We start from the raw sequence: 16,031 nt of genomic DNA, 5'->3' as shown, positions 1-16,031 counted from the left end.
CCATTTGCTCCCCAATAATTGAAATCCATCAACTGACTCGTTGTATTGTGGACACGGAGTTTAATGTTATTTCTCTTCAAAGGGAAGACTGGGGATGAAAGGGATTTACTATACAAAGAAATTAAATAGATAGAATTTCGAATATAGCATTTTGTTGGCTGTCTGTCCATTACAAGCGGAGGGCAATACATTTTACCTCAAAAATTTACCACAAGGTAAAGCCACATCAAGAGCGGCCGTGTTGCATAACACGGTGTAAAAGCCCTAAACATCATTTAACAGGTCACACTCAAATCTCCTTATATCAACAGTGGACATTTCAAACTGTGTATTATGTCTGGAGGTATTTGAATTGTTTTCGAATTTAAAGTACAAGTGAAGAAAGGCACGTGTGTAGGTAATCATTGAAATACATTAATTAATGGCGAGATCCGGCTCTTCAAAATATATATATTGCACGATAAAATGCACATTTTTAAAGGTGCTAATCACAACATATTTAGTGATGTTTAAAATCTCTCTCTCTCTCTCTCTCTCTCTCTCTCTCTCTCTCTCTCTTTCTCTCTCTCTCTCTCTATATATATAACATATGAATATATTTCTTGTAGCTATGTCACTATATACTTGTATCAGTCTGCAGATCTCGGTGTAATGGTTGAAAACTGATGTTCAACACGGATTTCAATGGAAAACAATTGTACATCATTAAATATGTGGACCTCTTACTAAGCTCATCATATGGAGTACCACATATTGTTTAAAGTCTCAAAGAGATACTTGTTGAAGTGAATAACTGTCAGCACGAATGCCCTTGTTTGTACTTATCATCGTGTGGTCTTCAATTGTTTTGATTTAGAAGCTTGGTACTGTGATGTGCAGCACTTAACACCATCTAATTTGGCCCCAGACCATCTAGCATACTTCAAGAGGAATTCAGTAATACTCAAGAACTGGTTCATTTGTGTCCTTTTATTTGTTTGTTACTTTGTACATACAAGTATTAAACATTCACGTCTACTATTGTGTAATAATTTTTTAAGCTTAATTATTAAGTATTAAATCATATCGAAATATACACTTACTATCTAGTAAATGACTGACTTTACTGTGCATGAATATACATAAACTGGGGAATTTAAGATGAATATATAGCAAAATTCAAAGTGTCTCATTTGGTGCTTAAAATTTACACTGGCTCTTTTGCATAAACAAATTTGTATCATTTGAGTATATAACTGTATTTTTTTTGTGTATGTTTTTTTTTTTGAGGGGGGGAGGGGGATGTTGTAATTCTTGATTTTTTTCTAATGTACAGTTTGTATTGATAAGTTCTAAAATCTATAAATGTACTTTTGAATTTAAAGTACTGCTGAATCCATTAATTAAGTCCTAAAGCTGAATCATTAGGAGATCATGGATATGTTCTTTAGTTTGAAACACGCTAAATTGCTTTTTGGACATTAGAAAATGGATAATTACTTGCATTAAGCCTTGGTAGCAGGAGAATGGACTGCTTTTAGGTGAAATCTTTGACAAAGTCTTCAATATTACAATGTAACATACACTGTGTGCTATTTTGAATAACAGTTATTCTTAGTTGTTTTGTTATGTACACCCTATATAAAATTTTTTCTCTCCTGTACAGACACTAGCTTTAGGTGAAATGCCACAAATTTTGACCCAAGCACGACACTTGAGACCATAGCAGTGAGGATTCTGTACAGTGCCAACACCTGCTGTGACAGGGAATTTTGTATTTAAGGTCATAGGCGTAGCTTGGGTTCGAATATTACCGAGGCCGGGGGTCTGGGGGGCTGTGCCCCCCAGAAGCTATCGACATTTTAACAACGTAAAAGGTGTTTTTTTTTTTACCGAGGCAGCTGCCTCGGTTGCCTCAATGGAAGCTACGCCACTGAAGGTGACATCCAAGAAAGAGGTTGTGACTGTAGTGCACTTGGCGAAGGAACAGTCACTACTTATGTTAAACGTCTAATGCTTAATGTGGCACCAGGATGGAGATCGAACCTGGGCCTCCCGGTGAGCACTCTACCCACTAGGCTACCCTGACCAGTATGAGTTCTTAGTAATGTGGGGTTTAAAGGGGCATGGACATGATTTGAGATAGAAATTTTCAAGTTTCATTTTTCTATTTTTATTGTTTACAATGCTTCAATAATGTATTTCGAATGGTCAGCAAAAATTTGTATGTCAGTTACAAGTCAGGTACATGGGAGATACTGAGTTCACAATTCTGTGTTATGTAAACAAGGCTCGTGACATGTATTTGTTTACATAGGTTAAATATCCTAATAAAAGTTTCATTTAAAGCAGATTTGTCAAATTACAAGTTAATTCTGAACACAATTAAACAGTTTCTAGTGTTTAACACATCTCATTTTGCTATTATATATTGAGCAATCTCTACAAAATCAAAAACACATGGCATGAGCCTTTTTTACATAACAAAGAATTGTGAGTGCTGTATCTCGATCACTTGTAAGTCAACAACTGATACTCAAATTTTGGTTAAAGATTAGAAATACTTTAGTTATAAGCATTGTAAACATTAATATGTAAAAATAAAATTTGAAAATGTTCAGCTCAATTCGTGTCCATGCCCCTTTAAAACAGATTTACCTATCGCTACATATGCAATTTAGATATAATACCTACAGACCTGTATCAAGCTTAAAGTACAATGTATTTGTAATGCAATGTAGTAAAGAGTTTTATGAATGGGAATTGTACCAGACATTGGGAGGTCACTTAGACAATTATAAAATCATGAACTGTGCCATGAAACACACCGGGGGGAGAAAGAAATGGGATAATTTGTCCAGACACTGAGTGGGAAGGCTAGGGGATGGGTGATGGGGGATGCTTTACACAAAAACTCTGTGTGGCACAGTTTTTATGAGGGGTGACTCATTAACAGATCCTCCAAAAACTCTTTTCTCTGAGGCATGCCAGTTCTTTATATTTGTCAGAAATATAAGGGAAAAGAAATGTTTAGACAATATACCAGGCTGATTGTATCTCTGTTTGATGGGCTATAAACCAGTATTTCTACCATTTAGATACATTTATATGTACGCATTAAAGGTTGATCATTTTTGATTGTGGGTGAAATTGTGCAGATAGATTTGTCAATATTGTAAACTTGTAATGGTGCATGTATATTGCACTGTCCTTTGCTTTAAAAAACCCCGTTTTGCTGCTTATTAATTTTCTTTGTAGTGTAAACATGGATCTGACCTCCAAAGGCTGTATTTAACATATGATTTTATATTTATATAATGAAGTTCCTGATATATACATATATTTGACTTTGGTTTGAACTGGTCTGTTGGTCATTGTTAGACTTGCTTCAGAAATAGATTGGACTGATGTCGTGCTTGGTACTAATGGTCAAAATATGCTAAGCAGTAAGTCACATGTTTGTCTTATTTCTCTATTAATAGCATTATATAATCATTTGAAATTGTTTCTAATTATAAATGTAACTTCATTGGATTTTTATTTTATTTATATCTTTAAAAAAATGAATTTATAGAACATGTACCATAGTTATAACCACTTCAAAATTATTCCTTAGTATTATTTTTAGTAGTTTTATAAAGTTACTTTTACTTTTATTAATTAATCTGTTTGGCTAAGTTTATTTTAACCTGTACAGTGCAAACAGTGAAGATTAATGCAGTGCTCAATTGAGGAAAGGAGTTTTATGATTACATGTAATTAATGAAAGTTGTGTTACATGCATTGACATTCATATACTTTGTATATTGTACACTATGTCATTTGTGGTCAAAATTAGATGTTTAATTAAAGAAGAAAAATCATAGATTTTAAGAAGTTGACATGTTCCATTCATGGAAATCAAAACCATCACAATATAGGTAGGCAGCTTTAGCAAGTACCCTGAGATTGGAAAGGGTTCAAGGTGACCAGAGCGTGGGCAGGAATCATGAATGACTGCTCATTGACAAAATCCACAGGGTTTCCCACATAGTGATGCTGATATAATTTGCTGAATAGCTAGTAGATGTTTGTAGTTGTTTGGCATCAATATAAACTAGAAATGCATTAGGAAAAGATAAAAGTGGCTCATTCTATCTCGTTAGTGTTCTATCATCCTTACCACAATATTTGTGTAGATGTGAGTATCCAGTGAGCCCCACTAACACCTACTGGTGAGCCTAGTCTCCTACCTCATCAGAATACCACAAGCCACTGCACATCAATACTGCCAATTCTGTCTCTCAGGTAGACAGAGGATAAATTGGCTTTAGACTCAGAAGTAGACATTTGTAATTAAGTAATATTTTTTTCATATTAACCGACTGATTAATGAGGGAGAGAAGAGGGAGAGAGAGCTCATAGCCTAAATGTGATGTCAAAGTCAAAGTAAAAAAAAAATTCCACTCACTTGACAATTTTGCTACACCAGTAACTCATTTTAAAGTGTGAAAACTCGATGCAAAATACTTAATCATTATATATAATAAGGGACATTTTCTGTGAAAAATACTATTTGTCATTGTAAAATGGCATACAAATTTTTGAATAATAATTTTTTAAAATGTTTTCTGTGGAAATTAAATATGACTTGTAATTATAATTCATTTGGGAATGTCGGCAAAAGTTATTAAAGTGGCAAGGGAGAATAAGTCATCGCGACAGAGATAGATTATGATAATTTAAAATTCAACAAAAGAGCTACAACTGAAATCTGAAGATAGATGTACATATGTCAGATTAGCGGCAAATTGTCACATGGTCACTACACTGGTTCGGTTCTAAGAACTAATTACAGTGGAAGACACAATATATGCAAATTAAGCGTCTTGTTGACAGCACATAAAGACGACGTAATGTGCCGAAGAATCACGACTTTACATGTCGCTTCTAACCAAAACCTCAATTTTAACGGCTTCAGTACAAATGAAACGTGGTGGATTGTCAATATAAATAATTTTCAAGTTGTGCGCAGTTTCCTACATATTAAATATTCACACTTGTTTATCTGTACTTATTTGGCCTGTTTTTTCTTCTTCTTAAAGTCTCTCCTTAATGATAATTTTTGTGATGAATGCTGAATGGGACTGTGTGTGTATAGTGCAACTACTGATGTCACAAAACACTGTGTACTCTCTTTGTTCTCTAGATGTGCATGCATGTACAATACGGTTAAGTATTCAAATATTATTTTTGTATTATTCATTGTATATTAAGTGATCACTGAGCATGTACTGAATTCAATATATCGTAGGATTTGATCAACCTTACCAATATCAAATGTATACTGTTAATTGAGGTGCTTGTACACATACATCCATTGAACAAAGTGCATACATTTCTCAACATATGTCTTACATGATTATGAATTCAATGTAACGGAGAATTTTTCTATAATTTCAGAGCAGTTACGAGACTTTAGAGGCACGGTACACTAAATGCAGAAATGTGTGCTTTACATCACAGGTATGTGTGATATGATGGTTTTTGTAAGATTAATGAAGATATTACATGACACATTGCAGGAAACATGCATGTAATATACCTGTTAAATGTACACAAGAATATTTAGGACAGTTATTTCATATCAGTTATCTCACAGCTGTTATAATTAAGAACCCCTTGTTTCCTGGAATATATGTTCGAAATAAACCCGCTGTTCAAATAGGATTCAGACTCTCGTCTTTAAGTGATTCTGATTTGCAGATCAATTAATTATTGATTAAAGGATTATTTTGAATTAGCTAATTATAAGACTGCATCATAATGATCACATTTAGGAAAATCTTTACTGTATGTACTGAAACAGCATCACAAAAGCAGCGATGGAAAACAAATTTAGTACAAATGTAGGTATTGAATTTAACGTCTCACTTGCCTACTATTTTAGAAATTGTCTACAATTATAAAAAAAAAAATACTACAAAAGTTGAAGTGAGTTTCAATAGCTATTTCCTCGTCATCCATTGTTTGGGAAACATCCCCGCCAGAAGGTCTACAGTCTAATTTTCCTTCATTTAAAGTCTACCTGTACCAGGTAGGTGATTCATGGCTGGACAACGGCCAATCAAGACTATACCTACTTCACACCTGAAGATTTACCTGGCAGAATGTAGATGCCACAGTTTATAAGTGATTCACTCTGTGGAGTTTACAAGATTATAACAATTATGTATACGGAAAGCGGAAGGTCATCGTATTTTCATGAATTCATATCACAAAGTTAATACTGACAGCTTGTAATTTGAAGTTGATAAAGAACCTAAATTATGAAATGTTTAATTACATGTAAATATGTCTGACTGTACAACAAACAGGGCATTATATGTTTATGTAAAATTTTACAGTTGAAGTGAAAAGGAGATCTAAATTAAAAAAATAAAAAAATTGTATATGTTCGTAAACAAAAACAATATTGATATTAATTTATGGAGGGGATTTTAAGTACATTACGTGATATTGCCGGATTTTCTTAGTGATGGATTTTTCTGTTCTTTGGATAAACATTTTTTGTGGTTGATTTTTTTCTTTTGGAAAAATTAAGTCAGAACTTGTAAACTTTATGTGTGACTTTTTAAAATTTATTTGAATTGAAATTGCACAGGTCAAAATTTACATAAAAGTTGTGATAATAATTCTTAAAATAATGTAGACAAATATATATTGATGAAAGAATATATAATATTATGGACATATAAGGATGTTTTTTGCCCTGGTGGGTTTCAGGAGACATACTAATATAAATCTGACTACCACTGTAGACAAATACTTGTGTGTATTCTTTATATTGGTAAGTGGGTATGGTAACTATGGTTTATGAAGTGAAGATATGATGAGATAATTAATAGGAATGGTTTTTAAATATCAAGCTAAATGGCATTGTGTTTGTTTGCTGTTCTGATAAATGGGTTAATTCTAGTGATGACTTTATGCTTGCCCCACTTCACTTGGATCACTTTTTGTGGTTATAGATAAATGTTTGTGTTGTAATAGTGAATCTTGCCAGATTATATTTAGTTATAGTTATATAACCATGCTTGTGGGGATATTAGAGACAAAAGTTATAAAAATCTGACATAAATTCTCTTTTAATTTCAGAGTCATGAATTATAGTTCTCACGAGATTTATGTTTATCCACTATTAGAATAAACTGTATGTAAAATATTATTTATCATTTAAAAATGTTGCCATAAGCTGTGGGTTTTCTTGTAAACATGACACAGTGAGGAAGTCTGCCTCATGTTTTGAACATTTTGTTGCAACACGGATACGAGTGCAACACGTAGTGCAGTGCATTGTGTGGGTTAACACTGCCACGGTTGAATCATTTCTGGAGGGGGTAATCTACGAACTGAATTGACTTCTGAAAACAAGGCATAATATCTGCAATCTGAATTCGACATGGGAAAATGTTGATTAATAGGGGTCAGTTTTGTTGAGAATTAGTGGTTGTATTAAGTAGATTACAGGGTTTGAGTGTGTGATCTGCTGCAATAGGGGAGTTGAACCCAGGTCAACCTTGGATGAAATGTAAATGAACGTAATCCTGCAATTGTGGTTTAATTTAGTATTCGTCACTTTGCTATTGTGTTCAATTTACTAGTTCATACTGCCTCATCGAAGATTTATTTTGAGTCTGGTTTTAAAGGATATGTTAAAGACACAAAGCTTCTTAGTCACTTTGCATAATGCTCGTGTAGTGTTTAATTACATTAATGAATCATTAAGTGAAGGAATTAAGATACTAGCCGCTTGGTTTACACAGGAAGCAAAATGAGAGAGATAGAGATCTAAAGGTCGAACTCTGTGTTGCTGAATATTTGTCCGTTGGGAGTTGTGACATAGTTGGAACATGTACACCCCTCCCCCTCTACAGACTATAAAGCACACTTCGCACATCATAAAAACACACCTATGGTAGTTTAACAACACCGCTGGTGACTCTGTCGTGATTCACCATAACATGGAAAAGATGATATATCCTATAAGATTTTCTAAAAACGCCAACTCCTAGTTCATACAGGAAAACTGGCCCCTTAAATTTTGAAAGCTTTATAGATATAGTAATTATTAAACTTAGACTGAGATACATACAGTTTGATAATTCAGAAGCAGTTTCTCTCTCTCTCTCTCTCTTTCTCTCTTTTTACATCTCGCCCAGCAAGGTGCCCAAGCGTTTTTATGTATGGTGTTCTATTATTCATCAGTGTGTTTGCATGGCGTGTAGCTGATATTAGAAAATATCATATGAAATGTTGATTCAGCTTATCTAGGCTTTGCATTAAACGTCAATATTTTCAATGCATACCATAAATAATCACTAATTTTCAGTATTTTCTGCACATTTAGCTGATTACAGTTTTAGCTGCACAGAAAGGAATGACCACTTCCCTAGAGGAAGGATTTGGAGTAATTAAGTTTTCGTAGGCTGCAGTCACTGAGGATTGCAGATGGAGTTCCGTTGGCCGTACTTTTACTGCATTATGGGTATTGATTTCAATAAAACATAGTCTGTTGACATTTCACATGCATCTGTAGCTACAATAAGTGCATCATTCTTAATAATTTACGAACTTTGCCAATTTTATATCATTGCTGAGATCTTCTCTGCTGGCTAATTGTAAAGGATACTTGTATAATCTACTTTTGTCTGTTTTGGGAGGTATATAACTTTGACCATTAATTTGTATGGTGTTTAGCTCACCTGGACTAAAGAGTGGGAGTCATTGATGAATGTTAGTTGCTGTTGTGTGTTATAGAATGCATCAAGTTTTGTATTTTGACTTTTATCTTCTTCAGAACCACTGTATACACAGTGAACCAACAGGTTTGATGATCCATGGATCAAAATCCTTTAATAGTGAACAAGGGAAATATAAGCAACGTACACTTCTTCAGGACTAATGTGATTAGATAATGACTACATTGATGGATTAAAAGTTCTGATATGATATTGCATAATTTAACTACTTGTAATTTTCTATTTTTATATTCTGATACTCGCACCTTTTAAATTAATTTCTCTGAATAGGAGGATGCTTTTCTATCATACCCCCGCCTCCCATCCCGGAGTTTCCTGGGCAAAACAATTTTTCCGGGGGTTGCATGGGTATATAGGAATCACCATTCTACCGGACTATACATCTACCTGCATGTGGAACTTGTTTCTTGGCTATGACTTTTGATACAAGAACATTATAGACCAGGCCTTCCTCAATACAAAGGTTTCTTGCTTATACTGGCATCATGAATCCAATGCAAAGTCATTGTGATAAAGTCAAGGTTACTGGGATAAGTTTAAAAAGATTGATCCATGCTATAACATTGTAATGGACACAAATGTTAAGTTATGACCTGAGGGTGTGTCATGAATCTCAAAGCCAAGGTGATTTGGACAAGGTCAAGTTTGCTGAGGTAAAAGTTTGAGATTAAAATCCAGACTCAGTATTTGGCACAAATGTTACTTAGGACTTGATAGTGTGCCATGCTTTAGGACTAAGGTCATGTGGTCAGAGTCAAGGTCACAGAAAACCTAATTGTTTTACCCATATCTTTTTAACAAAAAGACTTTAGACAATAATAATTAATACAATTAAAGGTATGATTGTGACCTAGCTGGTTTTGATTATAGGCTCATACATGATGCATGTCATTTATACAAGTTCATGGCATGCCATAATTCTGAACTAAGATCATGAAGCTAGGCCTTGGTGCAATCTTACTTGATATCAAAGTTGCCTGTGACCTATGTATGTGTCGTGGTCTATACCAGGGTCATTTAGGCAATGCATTTTAGGTCATTGGGGAATAAGAGAAATATATGTCAAGGCTATATATATATTTGCAACATACTCTCAGCCAAAGGTTGTTGTAGCCTTCAACCGTGGTCATAAATTGAAAAAGATCAAGTTCACCCAAGTAGGTAATTCATTGATGACAACCATATTTGTGAAATTTCAATACATGTAATATACCCCATGTGATTGAGCCCTTGCACCAGGAAGAGGGTCAGGGGGAGATAGTTTTTAATTGAATTCTTTTCAGATAAGGTCAATTTGAGGGGACGAAATCCCATTTGGCATTTCTTCCTTCAAGTAATTGCATCAGTCGCTCAATACTAGTGCATGGGGCTATTCAATTTTAAAAACCATGGTCACATGTATTAGACTAAGTTGTTAGTGTTTATCCCTGAGTACTGTGTACTGGACATGCTTTATCTATGAATTGTTGGATTAATTTTGTATGCTGATGAATAAAACAAAGAATATTCATATGAATAATTTGAATTTTAAACAGTAGCATAAATCCCCATGCCATATTTTTTTTATGGCATTTTATGCATGGTTGAGATTTCTGTGTTAAATATTTATGATAAGGGACAAATAAGATGTAAAATTGATGTTCTAATGTGCTGATTTAAAATTTTGGAGCAATATCATGGCTCATAAAAAGAAATATTTCATATTATATATATAAATTTATTGAAAGTTGAAATATCTAAGGATTGATGTACAAGACAGATGAAAAAGCACCTTGTTAATGTAAATGTTGGTGCATTCCAGACTTCAGATTCCAAGTAATTGTTAGTATGCCAGAAATTTGATTCAAGGTGTGAAATGTTTCTGTTGAAAACATGTTAATCAAACCATGTGACAAAAGGCTACCAGTGATCAGGGATTCATGTTAATCATTAGGCCTAAGTAATGGGAGGGATTCTTTGGATGACTGCAATGTTCGTTGGGCATGGTTTGTCGATTAAGGTAGTTTTTGAAAGGATGTTCATTTCAGTAACAGGAACTACATTATTTAACATAGGTTGTCACGGTGACCTAAACAATACAGGTACTCAAGGAATTTGTCACTTTTTCCCCCCAGAAAATAAAATATCATGAGCTGCGTAACTCTCATACCAATTAAAGCTTATAGATTAATTAATTCATTTTACACTACTAGCATTTAGAGTCGATGTTAATGTATATTTTCAATATATATGATCATTATATGATGCAGCAGTAAGTAAAGACATACTGTTAAGCCAATAGCTAACACAGCACACAAGCTTCCACAGGGAAATTGAATACGCTAGAGAAGGCTGATTGACATGTTATGAGCCTGTTTTTTGGGATTCGCAGGCAGGTGGCATTATAAAAGTTCTTAATGGAAAATTCTCCATTACATGTATATTTAAAAATATTTTAGATAACAGTGAATTTTTGTTAGAAAACGTTTATAATGTCAGAGTGTCTACTGCACTATATATATATTGGACCAGCAGCAGCAACAGCATCGAGACAGATTGTTAGTACAACAGATTCCGCTAATGCTGTGTGGGCTATACTTAGCCCACAATATATTGCAAAACAGTCACAGCACGGTTGCTAATTTATAGGTAATCTTTCGTGCTCCTAGTCTCCGTGAGGCAGCCTTCACAGACCCATTTCTTGGTCACGAAGGTGACATTTTCAACAGGTTTTGAATTGTGTACGGATGCTGACATTTCGAAATATTAGATTTCTTTCTTCTTTAAAAAGATTACCAATGAGGAGACATATTGGGAGACTCTTAGGGGTACATAGGCTTACAATACCTCCGCGGGGAAGCTCACTGAGGGGTACATAGGCTTACAATACCTCCGCGGGGAAGCTCACTGAGGGGTACATAGGCTGACAATACCTCCGCGGGGAAGCTCATTGATGAAGGAAGAAATCATTAAATGCCGTTTATAAAAGGACCAAATTTAGAAACTAATAGTTTCTGAAACTGTTTATATTTAGCCAGGTTTATTCTCAATGTCAGAAAAGCTAGAGTAAAGGAAAAGTAATGATACCAGTACTAAGCAAAATTAATCTATTATTATGCAGATTACCTGCTGATGAATCAATCATTCTGATAATTTTAATAAATGTTCTTTTCTTTCTCTCTGATTGCTTCTAGCTAGAACTTGTGAGGAATTTTAGCAATGATGATCAGGAACAGGTTCCTCAAGAGAAAAATGGTAAAACAGGTAGACTTGTGTGTTGTGAAATTCGGTTTTCAAGGTCAATTGTATTTGATATATAGTTGCTCTCTGCCTCTATTACCCTGAGAAATACTGCCAATGGAAGTTCCCTATAACAAGTGGTTTTCTGTAACCACAGTATGGTTATGTGTGCAGGAAACGGCAGATACTGGAAAAGACCAGTGATTTACTGTAGACCACAATGAGATGACCACAAAGCAACAATTCACAGTCACAAAATTCTCTTGATCATTTCAGGGAGATTTAAACCATCAAAGAACTTGCAGCTATAACATTTGTGTTTGAGCTGTTGTACCTAACCTTATAAATGCAGATTTTCTTTTAATTAGTGTGTCAAGGATACCAATTCCTTCACTGCACAATGTTGACCAATCCCGAATTCCTGAATCGTCTCCTTGTATGGGTAGTGTGAAACTCTTTCTAAGATAGTAAACGTCAGACAGGAGGGTATAGTAGTTTTCAAATTCATGTATTATGATGGGTAAAGAGAAATATGGAAGATTGAATAGTAAAAATGCCTAAGTTTTACTCCTGTGTCTTAATTTTTTTTCTGTTGTGGAGCACTATTGAACCCAATGATGGCTCATGCATCTCATTCTTGGCTTTATACTTGCTGCCCTAAGATATACGTTACACTTCAAATAGTTGATGCCTATCAGAGATTGCTTTTAATGAAGTGTGTACTCTCTTTCATTAAACACACTTTATATCTACAAAGAATTTCACCTGCCTGATTAACCTGTGTACAATATAGATCTTAAGGTGCTTTTAGCAAGGTTTAATATAGTCGTGAATAGCTGTGATTCATTGAAAATCAATTCCGTTTATTTTGGACAAAAGTTAGCCCTGTGTGGAGTACGGTGTATTTATTTCCAGTTCTCTGTCACGGATAGATTAATCTAACATTGCCGAGTACACGGAGCACTGACAGATGAAAATAAAGACCCCCCTATTGAAATACTTGTGTACTTTAAATGGAAGTGTAATCTCCATGCATTTTTTTTTATGAAATCAAAAACTTAAATTTTTGAAATGAATTTCTATTTATAGCACAACGACTGACAATTGAGAGGGAAAAAAATCCATTTCTTTTTTACCTGAATTAATAATTTAAAGGATGAACAGTGACCCCATTTCTCCTGAACCATCCCAGTGTGTGAATAATACACATCACGTTAAAACGTTCAAACGCACCGGCTCACATCTCAGAAGTCAACACACCCCCATGTTTTGATGGAGTCCTTGAAGATTAAAAAAAAAAGGTCAATGTGTAATGTAACAGAAAAAAAGGAAACAAGAGAAAAATGTGTTTTTATATTGTTGGATGTGAAGAAGTGCAAAATATTTAGGTGATGAAGATGTATTCTTATGGCGGGTGTTCATTGCATGAGGATGCATCAACACATTGACAAATTGGTAGATAGTGCAGAAAAGATTAGCTCAGTTATTCTACAGTGGCTGGCGGTATTAGTGTCTATAGGGTACTGTATTTATGTTTTTTCTTCCTCGTTTAATTCCATTTTTTTCTGAGTAGGCAGGTTACATAAGCTGGCGTTGATCAGGATAAATTGATTAGCCTGTCACCAAAAGGTCGTAAATTAGCAGCTGCTATCCCACTCGTTTCTTAAAGACAGCTTCCTTAAAAACATTTCTGTACTTAAAAAGTGCATAGTATTTTTGATATCGGAAATATCTAGGTCAATCATGATATACTAGTTGTCAGTGCCCTACTTTTTTGTATAATGGAAATAGTATTGATTTGTTATGAACAGTAATATGTGATTATAAGAGGCATCGCTGTAACATTTGATTTTCATTCCATGGGTGGTAACATATCATATCAGAAACTATTAGATAGTTTAATTGTCAAAGGATATGATTAAGTGGTTAAGTAATACTCGATCAGCTTGGAGAGAGAGCGGGTGGAATTTTCAGAGTTTAAAGTGACTCTAGATGTTAGAATTATATTAACTAGTGTTACATTACACAGGTACAAAAAAAGCATTCTCCTCATTCCAGGCATGCCTGTGGCTTGTTAAAGTTCAAGGCAATGTTTGGCAACAATTCATTGCAGTGGACCTTGAGCTTGGGGAGAAGGCATGAATGAAAACTAAGGTAGAGTTAGTGTATGGTTTAAAGGTGCCTCTGTACCTTGATAGTAAGCCCTGCATTATCTCTGATGTGTCATTGAATAATAAAGCTATGCAAGCAGGGATATAGAGATTTAAAAGGTATAGACTGCATGCAACCCAACGAAAAAGTCAGTTAATGGGTGCAGATCAACTCGGCCAGAAAAAAAGAAATTTGGGATTAGTAGCAGCCTCTTTAAATATAGATGAAATTGAGGAGTTGAGTCAATTTTGGTTTACCACAAAATTATATACACTTTTTGCACCTCCATATTCTGAAGATTTGGGTTGATGAGGTGTCATTTTGCTGTTTGATGTAAGGAGTCTCTTTTTGTGATGAATATTTATGTGTATGTAAATTTTGTTCTTGTTGGAGATGTTTGCTATGATGTATCACTGAATATTAGCCCAATAGGAAGTGGCCAGAGTGTTTGATATGTTCTTACACAACTGATATCAAATCACAGATATTTATCATGAATATAATTACATGTACTATATATATATATACATTCAAGCCAAAGTACGTGGTTACATTTAAGATAATTAAATTTATTTGCCAGGTGTTTGACCTAATTTTATCAAGCATTTTATTTGTCAGTGCATAAACATCCTTTTCGAATGTGAAGTCTAATTTATCAATAATTCAAATACATCTCGTGCAATATTAGATATGGTGGTTTTAATTACTTCGTATAGAAGACCCATGTACAAGGGGGTGGGGATAAGAATAAGTTACGACAAAACTATCCATATAATATATATCATATATAAATCCTTAGCAATAATCCATTCACTTAATCTCCAAAACTTATCATCGACAATTAAATTTCATTTAGTCTGCAGGGATTGTTTAACAGACTTCAAGGTCATTGCTTTTAAAATTGCTGCAAGTTGTATTAAAAGGAATTTGAATGTAGCAGCATTGATTAAATTGATTTATGCAGGATGTATTTGATGATCCAATATCAATGTATATTGATGACTTGCCAGCCCTTAGATAACAATATGCCTGTCTGCACTGGATTTATGCCTTATTCAGAACCTGGAGTGTAATTTTTCCAGACATTTTGGTGTTTAGGATAAAATTGATTTTCAGGATTTCCTGTACTATATAGTCAGATTTTGTCAATGCAGTTTCTGCTATGATTAATTGGCATGCATTGTGAAGGAATTGTTTAAGGAGGGCCAAGTATAGGTATATATATAAACTGAATGCAAAATCAACACTTGGCATGCCTTTATGTCCTTGAATTGTATATCTATATAGCTAACTGTTATCAGAAATATGGAGGTTTGTATAACCATGCTAATTGATAATTGGATAAGCTTCAATTAATTGTAAGGTATAAATTGGTCCAGTATCAGAACTTAAACCATCAGAAGGGTTTCAATTTCAGTGTAAGCAGGTGCCTCGTGAGTTGGCTTTACTGTCTTTGTACGTATGGCAGCAGGTTGATTTTAAACACTAGCTGTGAACATGATCCAGTAAACACGTATTATCGAAGCTGATTTTTCATTGATTATGGATAAATTATCTAGTAAGAGGAATAATTTGTACCTTTTGAAATTCTGTGCATAAATCATGTTAATATTCCCCTTTATCTGGCGAGTAATTAGGAAATGCGCTTGATTTATTGTCAATATGTACTTCAGGAGAATATATAGGCAAGAGTACATTTTGTGAATTAAAGTCTTGTGCAATTTTTAGCTCACCAGATTGAAATGTTGAAAAGAGCTTAATTACCTGATCAAATTTTATTGATTTGTCTGCTTTAATGTTATTGAATGTTTATTCCCCTCTCACACTCTTTATCAACAATTAAATTACTACAGTGCATTAATGATATTCAACCAGACAAAC

General features: G+C 34.2%; 2 protein-coding genes across 7 annotated transcripts in view; one reads left to right on the top strand and one right to left on the bottom strand.

Moving 5' to 3' along the window:
- LOC125676982 (transcription initiation protein SPT3 homolog) overlaps nucleotides 1–16,031 on the top strand; it is a 97,065-nt gene that overhangs the window by 326 nt on the left and 80,708 nt on the right. For 2 of the 4 annotated variants that reach the window (XM_056160558.1, XM_056160562.1), the window contains exon 2: nucleotides 5,422–5,484. The gene's annotated coding sequence lies outside the window, so the exon portion shown is untranslated. Of the gene's footprint in view, nucleotides 1–5,421; nucleotides 5,485–8,368; nucleotides 8,507–12,819; nucleotides 13,520–16,031 lie in introns of those variants that run through there. The other 2 variants (XM_056160559.1, XM_056160560.1) reach the window with 2 other exon arrangements.
- LOC125676979 (runt-related transcription factor 1-like) overlaps nucleotides 1–16,031 on the bottom strand; it is a 62,402-nt gene that overhangs the window by 12,974 nt on the left and 33,397 nt on the right. The window lies entirely within an intron of this gene.

Source organism: Ostrea edulis, chromosome 3 (assembly GCF_947568905.1).
Source record: "Ostrea edulis chromosome 3, xbOstEdul1.1, whole genome shotgun sequence".
In the NCBI taxonomy this organism is placed as follows: Eukaryota; Metazoa; Mollusca; class Bivalvia; order Ostreida; family Ostreidae; genus Ostrea; species Ostrea edulis.
This window is presented reverse-complemented; position numbering and strand designations above follow the sequence as displayed.